The sequence below is a fragment of the Rhinolophus sinicus genome, chromosome 8 (genome assembly GCF_057876585.1).
Source record: "Rhinolophus sinicus isolate RSI-liver-muscle chromosome 8, RSI-T2T, whole genome shotgun sequence".
Taxonomy (NCBI): Eukaryota; Metazoa; Chordata; class Mammalia; order Chiroptera; family Rhinolophidae; genus Rhinolophus; species Rhinolophus sinicus.
This window is the reverse complement of record NC_142508.1, coordinates 12963889-12976372: the sequence shown is the minus strand read 5'-3', so window position 1 is coordinate 12976372 and position 12484 is coordinate 12963889.

Here is a 12484-nt window from a genome sequence, read left to right as displayed (position 1 = left end):
CCTCAAGTATCTCTATATGATTTATAAATATGAGCCAAAAGCCTCGAACTGGTCTTCTGCTCATATGATCCTGTCACACTCAAAGAGTTGCACTTTTTTCAACACACACACACTCCGATTTCTCTATAAATTGAAGGTTGGGGTCAGGGAGAAGGTATAATGTGGGTGTAATTGTATTCCCAGGAGCAGAGGAAATGGTATACTGCAGCTTGTCACGTGCATTTGTTGTTGATATGCTGAGGGCAAAAGATTACAGTACGTAGCTTAGAGTAGCCATGGACAGAATCGATCGTTTATCAATCAATCTTAATGATACTGTTTTCCATGCTACATCTCTCGATACTATAGGCGTCTAAGTCATCATTTCTTCAAGCTATTGCCTTATTTCTAAGCAAGTAACATATTTCAGTGATGAAAGTCATGTAAAAATTTTGCAGCTGTAATAGATATTTACCTTCTTTTTCTTTATAGCTTTCCAGGGGTGGATTAGCTTCTTTTTATCCATTTTATAATAAAACTGGCATTAGAAGGAAACTTACTACTGCTTGGTTTCCATTTAATCCTTAAAGCAAGACTTATAGAGCAGGGGCTAATGATGGCTGAAAAAGGAGATGAGCCGGGTTTGCTCACAGCTGGCCACATCTGTGATACTTAAGGACATGGAACGTGGATACTTTAAGTTTCTGGCCAATTACTGGTTTCTCTACTGTAGTCCTTTTTGTAGTCCAGTGGCTTAACCAAATGACGCTGTTTAGAATTCAGAGATCAGAGTCAACTACCAATTGCCAAATCTTCCTACAAATCAAAACCTATGGTCAGGCTGCAACTCAGACCATTTTGGAACAGCTTTATCCCTGAAATTGGCCTCTGAATTTTCCAGCCCAAGGGGTGGCCATGTCTTCATGCAGCTCGAGATCCTAGAGTTGAAATCTTCCCTTGTCCATTTCCAGGGGTCCCCCTAGCAAGACGACGTGCTTCTGCACGCAAAGCTATGCTCACACCCAGTCACTCTGGAATCTTGCAGACTTCCTAAAGTCGGGATCATTTTTTGGATACTTTCTGATACAATTTGGTTTTCTTGTTTTTGAGATCTTGGCTGAAATCAATGAAAAGACATTGGTGAAAACTTCACGTAAAATGATTTTTAGTAAGTCCAGCACTTCAACTTTAGGCCACCTAGTGAACCTGTTTTCTCTGCATGACTTTTTACAAGGTATTCATCACTGTTCATGGAGGAGCCTGGGGGGCTGCCTACCCTGCATCCCCGTCTTGGCATCATCCTCCTGTTCTATGTTAAGCTAGGACCAAAAAAAAAAAAAGATTTTTTTTTTTAATTAATTAATTTATTTTTTTTTTATGTTAAGGAAATGGTAGACAACTTGTCTAGAAATTTAATCCTTGGAGAGGGCAGCCCATCCTGCTGCCGGTTTGGGCTTGCCCTGGTGCCAGCTATACACGTCTTCTCTGCCCAGGCTAAAATGAGCGTCCCAGTATGGGTCCAGTGTGGTAAGATGAGGGCAGTAGCAAGACGACTCTCCTAGAGTTTTAATTTTTAAATATCTCGGATAAACACTGTATCCCAGTACACTGTGACTTTGTTTTCCTATAGGAGCAGAAGTTCTGCTTCAGAAAATACAGGTTCTGGAATTATCTAATACTAACTTGAGCCCTGAATTAACAAAGCATCCTTGGTTAGAATACACTATGTCACACATTTTTCTTTGAAAAGATGCGTAAGGAAGATTTCTTAATGTGATCTGGCTATTGCCAGATTCGTTTGCCCAAAATTTGCAGATGACGTCTCATCTTGGATATAACGATTTTTAGTAAAATGCAGTTACTGCCTGTGCACATCAATGGCAGTGGTTGTCTTCTAGCCTTGGAAGCCTCCCATGCTTTATAGGTTTGGGGGTAAGAAATGCTCTTTTGGTCAGTGTGTGAGACTGTTCAAGCCAATCCTCATTGGGCAGCAATTGGCCAACTTGGTGGCTAAAAGCAGAAATCCTCCTGGTCATATTGCCACCCTCAGGAGAGACAAGTCAGGAGTCAGTTACCTTCCCTCCATTTTTGTTATATTGACTTCTTTATTTTCCCAGCCCCTTACCATTTTTGACAAAATGGGATAGGTAGGGGAAACAGCTTCACTAGACAGAAGTTTCATTATCCCCAGGGTCACTTTTAATTCATTCTTATGCTTTTACAAAGTGATAAATCTTTTCAAAAGTTCAACTTCCCTCTTACCCAGAAAGCCTTTCATATCTTCTTCCCTCAGAAATACACTGAAATTGTCTCAACGTTGCAGATATGGATCATGTTTCCTGTTTTTGTGTTGTGCATAATTGAATTTCTGTAAGTTTTTGGCTCTTTTATAACAGCATTCATTTTATTAAATCCTACCTTGCCTCACGGCAGATCTGGCTGCAGCAGGTGCCATGTTATACTGTAGCTTGAGGGTTTTCACATTGGACCGTGAGGGGAATTTAAATCACTCATCCCAAGGGGAATATGAAACATCCAAAATGAAAGAATATTTTAATCATTCAATCTCCCTCTAATGACAGTTACCTGGCAAAATGACAGGTGGGATTAAAGTGACTCTTTTTTCCCCCTACCTATCCCATAATTGGTAAATTTGTATTTATTGGAGGATCACCTAGCTATATAGTTTAGTCTTCAAGACCTTAGGATGCCAAAAAATAAAATAAAATAAATGTAACTTCCTTTGATAATTTTTTAAAGGTTGGCCATCTCCTCACTCTCTTCCCCCCAGCCCACTACGTTATTTGGAAACAAATGCCAAACATCAAATAGGATAGATTTTGAAAAGGAAAACCATTTAAACGGTCTTTGATGAGTTACAATAGAAGCCGTCAGTCATCTGTCCTGAACTTTGTCCTTTTGGTACTCGAGAGAAACCAAATGACCACCATTGCTAAGTTATTCATTCGAGTCTTGACTTGTATAACTAGTCTGTATTATCTCTGGTTGCTCTTTAGAGGTTGGTTTTTCTATGATGTGTGACTTCTGAAGGATAATGTGGGATGCCTTGGTGACTGATGTTAAATTCAAGTGTTTAAAGTTGAAAATGTTCCTGGGATTATTTTTAAATAAGTAATCCTGAAACAATTTTGTAGGTTTAAAAAATGAGCAGATTTGTTGATGTTCTTGTAAATCAGGTTACTATGGAAGAAGGGAGATAGAAAATGGAGGAAGTTGAAGAGCGCTGTTTTATTGGTTTTGAACTGGAGATATTTGTATGAACGCACACGCGACGTGTGTGTGTGTGTGTGTGTGTGTGTGTGTGTTTGTTTGTGTGTGTGTGTGTGTGTGTGCTCGCACCTCTTCCCAACACCATACCTGCCTTTCCGGCTCCCCAGCCCCAGATCTGGCTTTGTCCTCTGAAAGGTCCTAGAAGCAACAACATAGTAATAATGAGCACACCTATTTCCTTGGTTTTGCTTTTGAAGTACTACGCCACAGAACCAGGGATGTTGGTTGATTCCAGGTTTGGGGCAGATAAAGTATAATGTGAGCTTGGAACATCTTGAGTCAGAAAAGAAGGAAATATCCAAAGACTGATGGAACACAAAAATTGGCTTCCAGTGCCAAATTGGGACAATTTGAGATTAAAGAAAAGAATGATGATAAAGGAATACAGACCATTTGTTGCTCAGGCTGCTATAACAAAATACCACAGTCTAGCTGGCTTAAATAATAGACATTGATTTCTCACTGTTCTGGAGACTGGGGAGTCCAAGATCAAGGTGCTGGCAGATTTGGTGTCTAATGAGGGCCCTCTTCCTTGTTTTCAGGCAGAGAACTTATTGCTGTATCCTCACATGGTGGACAAAGAAAAGGGGCTGTGGGCTCTTTCTCTCATAAGAACACTAATCTCATCATGGAGGGGTCCAACCTCGTTGATCTCCTCTAACCTTATTTACCTCCCAAAGGCCCCACCTCCACATTCCATCATGTTGGGGATTAGGGCTTCAACATTTGAACCTTAGATAGATAGCTTAATTAAAAGTTACGAAGGATATTTTGGGGGCTGAAGAATTTAAGGGTGAGGTGTTATGATGTCTACAGCTTGTATTCAAATAGTTCGACGAACACCATGTCCCTGATTGGACAAGATATGACATGGTAGATGTTATAATTGATGAACTGAAGGAAGAGTTTATAATGTACTATTGTATTATTCTTCCAGCACCTCTGTAGGCTCGAAATTTTTCGAAATAAAATCGGAAAATAATGACAGGAGAAAATCATTGACAAAAAAAGTTGACTAAACCTTGTGTTAAGTACAGTCACTAAAACTTGTCTTAGTGTATGCAGTGACTGGATAAAGATGAACGGTTTCTGGACTTATTCTTTTTGAAATCTCAGTCCTTGTTAGGTAAGGGGAGCACTTTTAAGCCTGCATCATATTGTTTCCCTGGAAATAAGACCTAGCCGGATAATCAGCTCTAATGCGTCTTTTGGAGCAAAAATTAATATAAGACCCGCTATTATATTATATTATATTATATTATATTATATTATATTATGTTATGTTATGTTATGTTATGTTATGTTATGTTATGTTATGTTATGTTATATTATATTTTATATTATATTATCTCTTTAAGAAGAGAGCCTTAGTGTGGCATCTCTTCTTAAAGCCATTATTTGGCTCCCAATCTTCTTAATCTCTGGGCCTCTGTTTCCGTGAATTTCAGCCCCCTGCAGCAACCACCTGGCAAGTACCCCTTGTATCAGAGCCAAGCTTGAATCCACGTGACTCAAGCAGCCATGGTTTCTGCTCTTCCTCCAAGCATCCTTCTAACACTGCTGAGGGTCAGTGGCCCTCATGAAGGCTTCTCATTGCCCCAAAGAAGTCAGATGAACCCTGTTGGCACCAAACATTTGTCATTTATTTATGTTGTGGTCAGCCACATAAGCCTTACGTCTCTTCCCACTTTAAGAACAAGGTTCATGAAAAAGATCCTGTTATCATGAACGAAGCTCTCCCTTTGCCAGACAGCTTCATTGCTCAACCTGGTCATTTACTTCTCTGCAAAGCCAAGTTTTTTACTGTGTTTTAAACTTCAGCATAGCCTCAAATGTGACATCAGCACGTCTCCAAAGAGCCAGTGCCTAGTTTCCATTCTGCAGACAATAGATGCCAGCTATTGCAGCAATAGAAACAGCAATGCAGGAATGATTGGCCAAGATGTGAGATGCTTACTTTCTCAAGAGAAGCAACTCCAACTGAAGGGATGATTTTGTTGCAGAGTTTACTCAAGAATTTCTCATGAATTTCCTCTCGCCACACAGTTATTGAAAAGGAAGTGTCCACTGACCACACTGCCCTGCATCCACACAAGAGGAAACTTCATTTGATGTGCCATTGGCCTAAGTGGGGAATCAGAGCTAGAGTTTGTACTAGTCACACTTATTGCAATAAATCTACCCTTTTTGTGAAAAGACTCTTTGGAGTAGTTGAACCTGGACCTTGGAGCAGAGAGGGCAAAGGTGTTACGTAGCTGTGCATTCATGATTGAGGAGGCCATTTAGTCCATTCTGACAGTTGATCTATAGAACATTGGTTGGCATTCTCCAGGCAACCACCAGCCATCAGTTAGTACTTTTATTTCTGAAGCCCCCCCCCCCCCCCCCCCCCCCCCAGTGTTCTGAATTCAATTGCAGGGAATGTTATTCGTAGCTGGGATTCCAGGTGCTCTCCTGGGACTCTTGGTATTTTATAATCTTTGTTTCTGCTCCTAGACACTGGGGGTCAGTATTTATTCATAAATGCCCCTGGATTTGACTGCAAATCTAGCTTTGGCTATTTACGAAAGGTCATGCCTAAAAGGGCCTTGAATTGATTGTGGGATTTTTTTTTTTTTTTTCTCTATGTAGCTACAGAGCTCAGCCTATGTAAATGTAAACATAAATTGTAAATATAAATTATCATGGATCCCCATGGGATTGTAACCTGGGAATGAGGCCAACAGTTTTAAATTTAAAATAGAAACTAATACCAAGTCTCCAGTTTCTAGAGACTTGTGTGGCAACACCCGTCCCATTGATGCGCTCGGACACCCAGCCATTATCCTTGCTGTCACCCTTGACTTGACTTCTTCTGATTAGTTGTTGAGTCCTGTTGATTCTCTCTCCTCATACCTTTCAAATCCATCTCCTCATCTTCACTGCTCAAGCCTTAAGTCACACCATCTTCTTCTCCCTTAAAAGATTTCAACAGTCTTCTGGTTGATCCCCCTGCCTCCACTTGTACTCTCTTCCAGTCCCTTCCAAAGATTTGTCAGGGTGACCACATATTGCTCATGTAAACTTTCAGAGACACCAGCACTCTTTTAAAGCTCTGCCTTTGCACTTGCCTCCCCTCTGTCATGTGCCCCACCTTGCCCTCTTTTCATTGCCTGCCTAATATCTGCTCATCCTTCAGGCCTCTTAGGCTCCCCCAGAGCCCTCTGACTTACTTATGCTGGATCTCACTTGGTTTCTTTTCTCTTGAATGGCAGAGAATTGACTTGATTAAGTTCTTTGCCTCATGAAGCTGGGAGCCAAATAAAGTCATGCAAAGTTACTCTCCAGAATTTCACAAATGTATCCCCCTTTAGTGCTAAACTATCCTTTTTTTTGTAGATTTCACATATACTAAACCTTGAATGATACTGTGTGTGTGTGTCTGCATGCTTGCAAACATGCATAAATATGTGCATGCTGAGGCAGAAAAGGGTTTTTAAGAAACGTAACACCTAAAGTCAGGGTAGCTTGAGTGCTGTAATGAGCAGTGAAGCATCATGAAATAGGATTGGAACAATAGACAGAAGGCAGATTGGGCCATGGTGAGATGAATGGAGGATATGGAAGGTCTTTGAAGCAGGAGAATGGTCCAGTGGCCCAAGCCCTCGTTACCACTGAAGAGCTTAGCCATCTGAGCATACAGTCTCCCCAAGGCAACATTCCCACTCAACCATTGTGAAATACAATCCCTATGAGAATGGCAAATCCTATCATATTAAAAGAGACATGAAGGCTTCCAAACATATGAATTATTGACAGAACTGAAGGGAGTAATGGACAGCAACACCATAATAGTAGATTTTGATAATTCCCCTTCAGTTATGGATAAAACAACCAGACAGAAGATTAGTAAGGAGGCAGAGGACTTGAACAACACAATTGGACCTAACAGACATACACAGAACACTCCACCTCAAAACAGCACAATACACATTCTTCTCAAGTGCACATGGAACATTCTCCAAGATAGACCTCATGTTAAGCCACAAAATAAATCTTAACAAGATTAAAATTGTATAAAATATCTTACTCTACCATATGGAATAAAACTAGAAATCAATGAGAAAGAAAAGAGGAAAATCCACTAAAATGTGGACATAAATAATTCACTCTTAAACAATTAGTCAAAGGGGAAATCACAAGGATATTTAGAAAATATTTGGAGATAAAATGCAAACACAATGTATTAAAATGTATGGAATATAGTGAAAGCAATACTAAGGAGGAAGTTTATAATAGCAAGTGCTTACCTTACACACGTCTCAAATCAACCTAAATTAACATCTCTAAGAACTAGAAAAAGAAGAACAAACTAAACCAAAAGTTGGCAGAAAGAAGGAAATAATAAAGATTAGAACAGAGATAAATGAAATGGAGAATACAAAATAATAGGAAAGCAAAACAAAACCAAGAGTTTTTGTTTTTAAAAGATCAACAAAATTAACAATCCCTTTGCTAGACTAAGAAAAAAAGGGATGAGACTCATAAGTAAAATTAGAAATGAAAGAGGGGACATTACAACTGATATCACAGAAATAAAAATAATTATAGCATAGTACTATGAACAATTATATGCCAACAAATTGGATAACATAGAAAAAATGAATACATTCCTACAAATATACAATTTACCAACAGTGAATCATTAGAAATAAATCTGAATAGACATATAACTCGTAAGGAGATTAAAGAAGTAATTGAAAGCCCCTCAACAAAGAAGTCTAGGACTAGATAGCTTCACCAGAGTATTCTACCAAATATTTAAAGCAGAATTAATACCAATGCTTCTTAAACTTTTCCAAAAATTGAAGATGAGGGAATACTTCCAAACTCCTTCTATGAGGTCAGCATTATTCTGACACCAAAAAAGAAACAAAAGGCACCCAAATTGGAGAGGAAAAAGTAAAATTATTTTTGTACACAGATGACATGATCTTATATGTAGAAAACCCTGAAGATTCCACAAAACCTGTTCAAATTAAGAAATGATTTCAACAAAGTTTCAAGATACAAAATTAACACGCAAAAATCAAATGTGTTTCTATACACTAACAATGGCCAACCTGGAAAGCAAATTAAGAAAATAATCTCATTTGCTGTCACACATCAAAAAAATAACATAAAACACAGCATTCTTTGCATAAGTAGGAAAAAAATCCTAAAAATGAATCTTAAGGGACTCTGAATAGTCAAAACAATCTTCAAAGAGGAGAGCAAAGGTGGAGGCCTCACACTTCCTGATTTCAAAACATACTACAAAGCAACAGTAATCAAGACCGCGTAGGGCTGGCATATAGACAGGTATATAGACAAATGGAACAAAAATGTTAGAATAATTTCAGGAATAAACCTTTACATCAATGCCCCTTTTTGACAAGTGTCCCAAGACTACACAGTGGGAAAAACATAGTCTCTTCAACAAATGGTGTTGGGAAAACTGGATATCCACATGCAAAAGAATGAAGCTGGACTCTTACTTTACACCATATATAAAAATTAAGTCAACATGGATTAAAAACCTAATAATAAGACGAACCAATAAAACTAGAAGAAAACATAAGGGAAGAGGTTTGGGACATTGAATGTGGCACTGATTTCTTGGGAATGACACCAAAGGCATAAGCAACAAAATCAAAAATAGACAAATAGGACTATGCATCAAAGGAAACAGTGAACAGAGTGAAAAAGCAACCTATGGAATGGGAGGTAATACTTGCAAATAATACATATGGTAAGAGGTTATATCCAAAATATATAAGGAACTTTTACAACTCAACAACAAAATCCAAATAACCTAATTAAAAAGTGAACAAGGAACTTCAATAGACAATTCTCCAAAGAAGATACACAAATGGCCAACAAGCACGTAAAAAAGATATTCAACATTATTAATTATAAGAGACATGTAAGTCAAAACTATCATGAGATACCACCTCATACCCGTTAGAATGTCCACAATCAAAAGAACAGAAAATAACAAGTTTTGACAAGGATGCAGAGAAATTGGAACCCTTGTGACTTTGGATGGGTTTGTCAAATGGTGCCGCCATTATGGTAAATATATGATAAAGCATAGAGGTTTCTTGAAATATTAAAAATAGAATTACCATGTGATGCAGCAGTCCCACCTCTAGGTATATATTCAAAAGAATTCAAACCAGGATCTTGAAGAAGGAGTTACACACGCATCCATTGCAGCATCGTTTACTTTAGCCAAGATATGGAAGAAACCCAACTGTTCACTGACAGATGAACGGAGAAAGAAAGTGTGGCATATAATGCAATGGAATATTATGCAGCCTGATGAAAGAAGGAAATCCTGGCACAGGCTACAACATGGCTTAACCTCGAGGACATTAAGCTAAGTGAAATAAGCCAGTCACAAAAGGACAAATACTGTATGATTCCAGTTATACGAGGTCTCTAGAGTCATCAACATCATAAAAGCAGAAATTAGAGAGATGGTTGCTAAGGGCTGGGGGAAGGGGGAATTAGTGTTTAAAGGGTATAGAGTTTCAGTTTTTCAAGATGAAAACGTTCTAGAGATCTGAGGCACAGCACTATGAATATGCTAAACAACTGCTGAACTGTACACTTAAAGATGTTTAAGGTAGTAAATTTAATGCTATATGATTTTTACCGCAGTGAGACAGAGAGAGAGAGAGAGAGAGAGAAGGGGAGGAAGACTTCTATACTTATAAATACACCACTTCTGGAAATGATGCTGTGATTAACATCACAATGAAAGGAAAATGATGATGATTTTTATGACTTGAAGTCTTGTGAAAGTGCTATATTTTAAATCTTGATTTAAAATTTTTTCATGTGGGTGTGATGGATTACTCCCAAGAGTCATTCTCTACTGGCAAAATTAAGCCAGCCCTTTAGACCTTGCTAAATACAGCCTTACTATGATGTGATCGCTTTTATTATCCTCGTCTTACAGAGAGACTCAGAAAAGCTGAGTTAGGCCCCAAGTCACAGAGCTAGTAGACGGTTGCAGCAGAATTCAAATCCAGGCCTATCTAACTCCACAGACCATTCTCTTGGCCACTATTCCATACTGTTTTTAGTTCGAAAATAATTTTTTTTAATTGAGAGGTCCCTCTAAAATTGGCCAAAGAATAAGATTGTCCAATGAAGCCACAGTGAGCCACTTTCATTTTCATTCTGTTACAAACTGATATGGTGTCACGTAAGCTTGACAGGACACTGAGTGGAGCTAGAGAGCTTAGATTTTTTTTTCACATAAAATTTTAAGTGTTTGTTTTTCTAAGTGGCTGAAATGGAGTTCATTTTCCGTCTTTTCTCAAACCATCTGTTTTGATACTCGGGGAGTCCAGAACTTGTGTATTTAAAGCCTAACTGGATTACATGAATACATACCCTGTTTCCCTGAAAATAAGACCTAGCTGGACAATCAGCTCTAATGCGTCTTTTGGAGCAAAAATTAATATAAGACCCGGTCTTATTTTACTATAATATAAGACCCGGTCTTATCTAACATAATATAATATAAGACTGGGTCTTATATTAATTTTTGCTCCAAAAGACGCATTAGAGCTGATTCTCCAGCTAGGTGCTATTTTCGGGGAAACATGGTACACATAGGAGTAGGTGAAGTAGACATTTTATTTGCAAAAAAATAAAACCAAAACTGCCTTTTTCATCATGGGTGTTTAAAGCCACCAAACTCCAGCCTTAGAAAACTGTCAGCATCAGGATTCTTAATTAAAAAAAGTAAAAACAACTCTAGCTAGCCGAAACAAAAACAAAACCAGGAATTTATTAAAGAATATCAGGTGCTTCACAGACTTTTTGGGAAGGCCAGGCAGTTAAGCTTGGGAGGCCACCCAGCTGAGAATAACACTCAAAGCACAGCGTGGAATGGCTTTAGCAAGTACCCCAGTGCCTCTGCCACTGGGCACAGACCCTACAGCTCCCACCGGTGATGTTGGAGACTGATGTAGGCGTGCTAGAACATCTGCTGCTGCTTTGCCAACTGGCAGTTGGTCTGGTAGATTGCAAAAATGGCCATAAATTCTTCTCCTCCCCTGCATCCATCCGTCCGCACTTCCTTACCATGGAACTTTGAATGCCCTCCCACCTGATTCTGGGCTCAGCCAATGGGATGTCAGCAAATGTGACCCAAGCAGAGACTTGGAAAGCATGCACACAGTGGAGCATGTCTACTCTTAGAACCCTGAGGCTGCCACCTGAAGAAGTCCCAGCTGGTCTCCTGGATGATGATGAGCTACACATAGCCTCGTCACTCCTGTTACCCAGACCTGCAGCTTGACAATCACCAGACATGTGATTGAGGCCATCCTAGATCGGCCATCCACTAGCCATCTTGTCAGTTTCCCATGGGTACATGAGTGAACTCAGCAATGATCAACTAAGCTGTGCTGACCGCCCAGTCTGGCCAGCCCACAAAAATCATCAGCTAAATAAAATTGTTGTTATAATAAGCCACTATGTTTTAGGGCATCAGCAGCAAAAGCTACCTCATACTAATTAAGTTGCTAAACTCTTTCACGTACCTTACCTCACTTTACTCTGCTCACAGCAACCCTGCAAGGCAGAGGGGCAGGTGTACCATCCCCATGTTCCAAGAGGAAGGAAATTGAGCCCTACAGAAGCTTAGAGAATTGCCACATGTCAAACTGCTAACAAATAAAAAACTTGGGTCTAGAATTGGAGTTTTCTTTGAGCCTCTAGTCAAAACACACACATCGACTATATTGTTTTGTTTAGGGCAAAGCAATAGCACAATTATGGCTTCAGCTTAGCCAGTGGTTCTGCTAATACAGAGAGTGCCAAAAAAAATGTATACACATTTCAAAAAAGGAAAAAAACTATTAACATTGTAATACTCAGTGCATACTGATAACAAAAAATGAATACAAGTCATGTGTATACATTTTTTTTGGCACCCCCGGTACATTCTTATCTTCCCAATTATCATCTAAACTCTTAAAATTCAAGGGGGAGGCTTCCTCTGTCAAAATCTGTTCCACCATTTAGAGGCAACTATCAAGTAGCTAGACTTGGCCAGATGGACTGTCAGGTGGTTTTGTAGGGAATAAGCAGCCAGGCATCTCCTGTGAAGAGCATAATTTGGAGGAAATCCATATCTCTTAATCTCTACAGATCTCTGCTATGGTATCACACT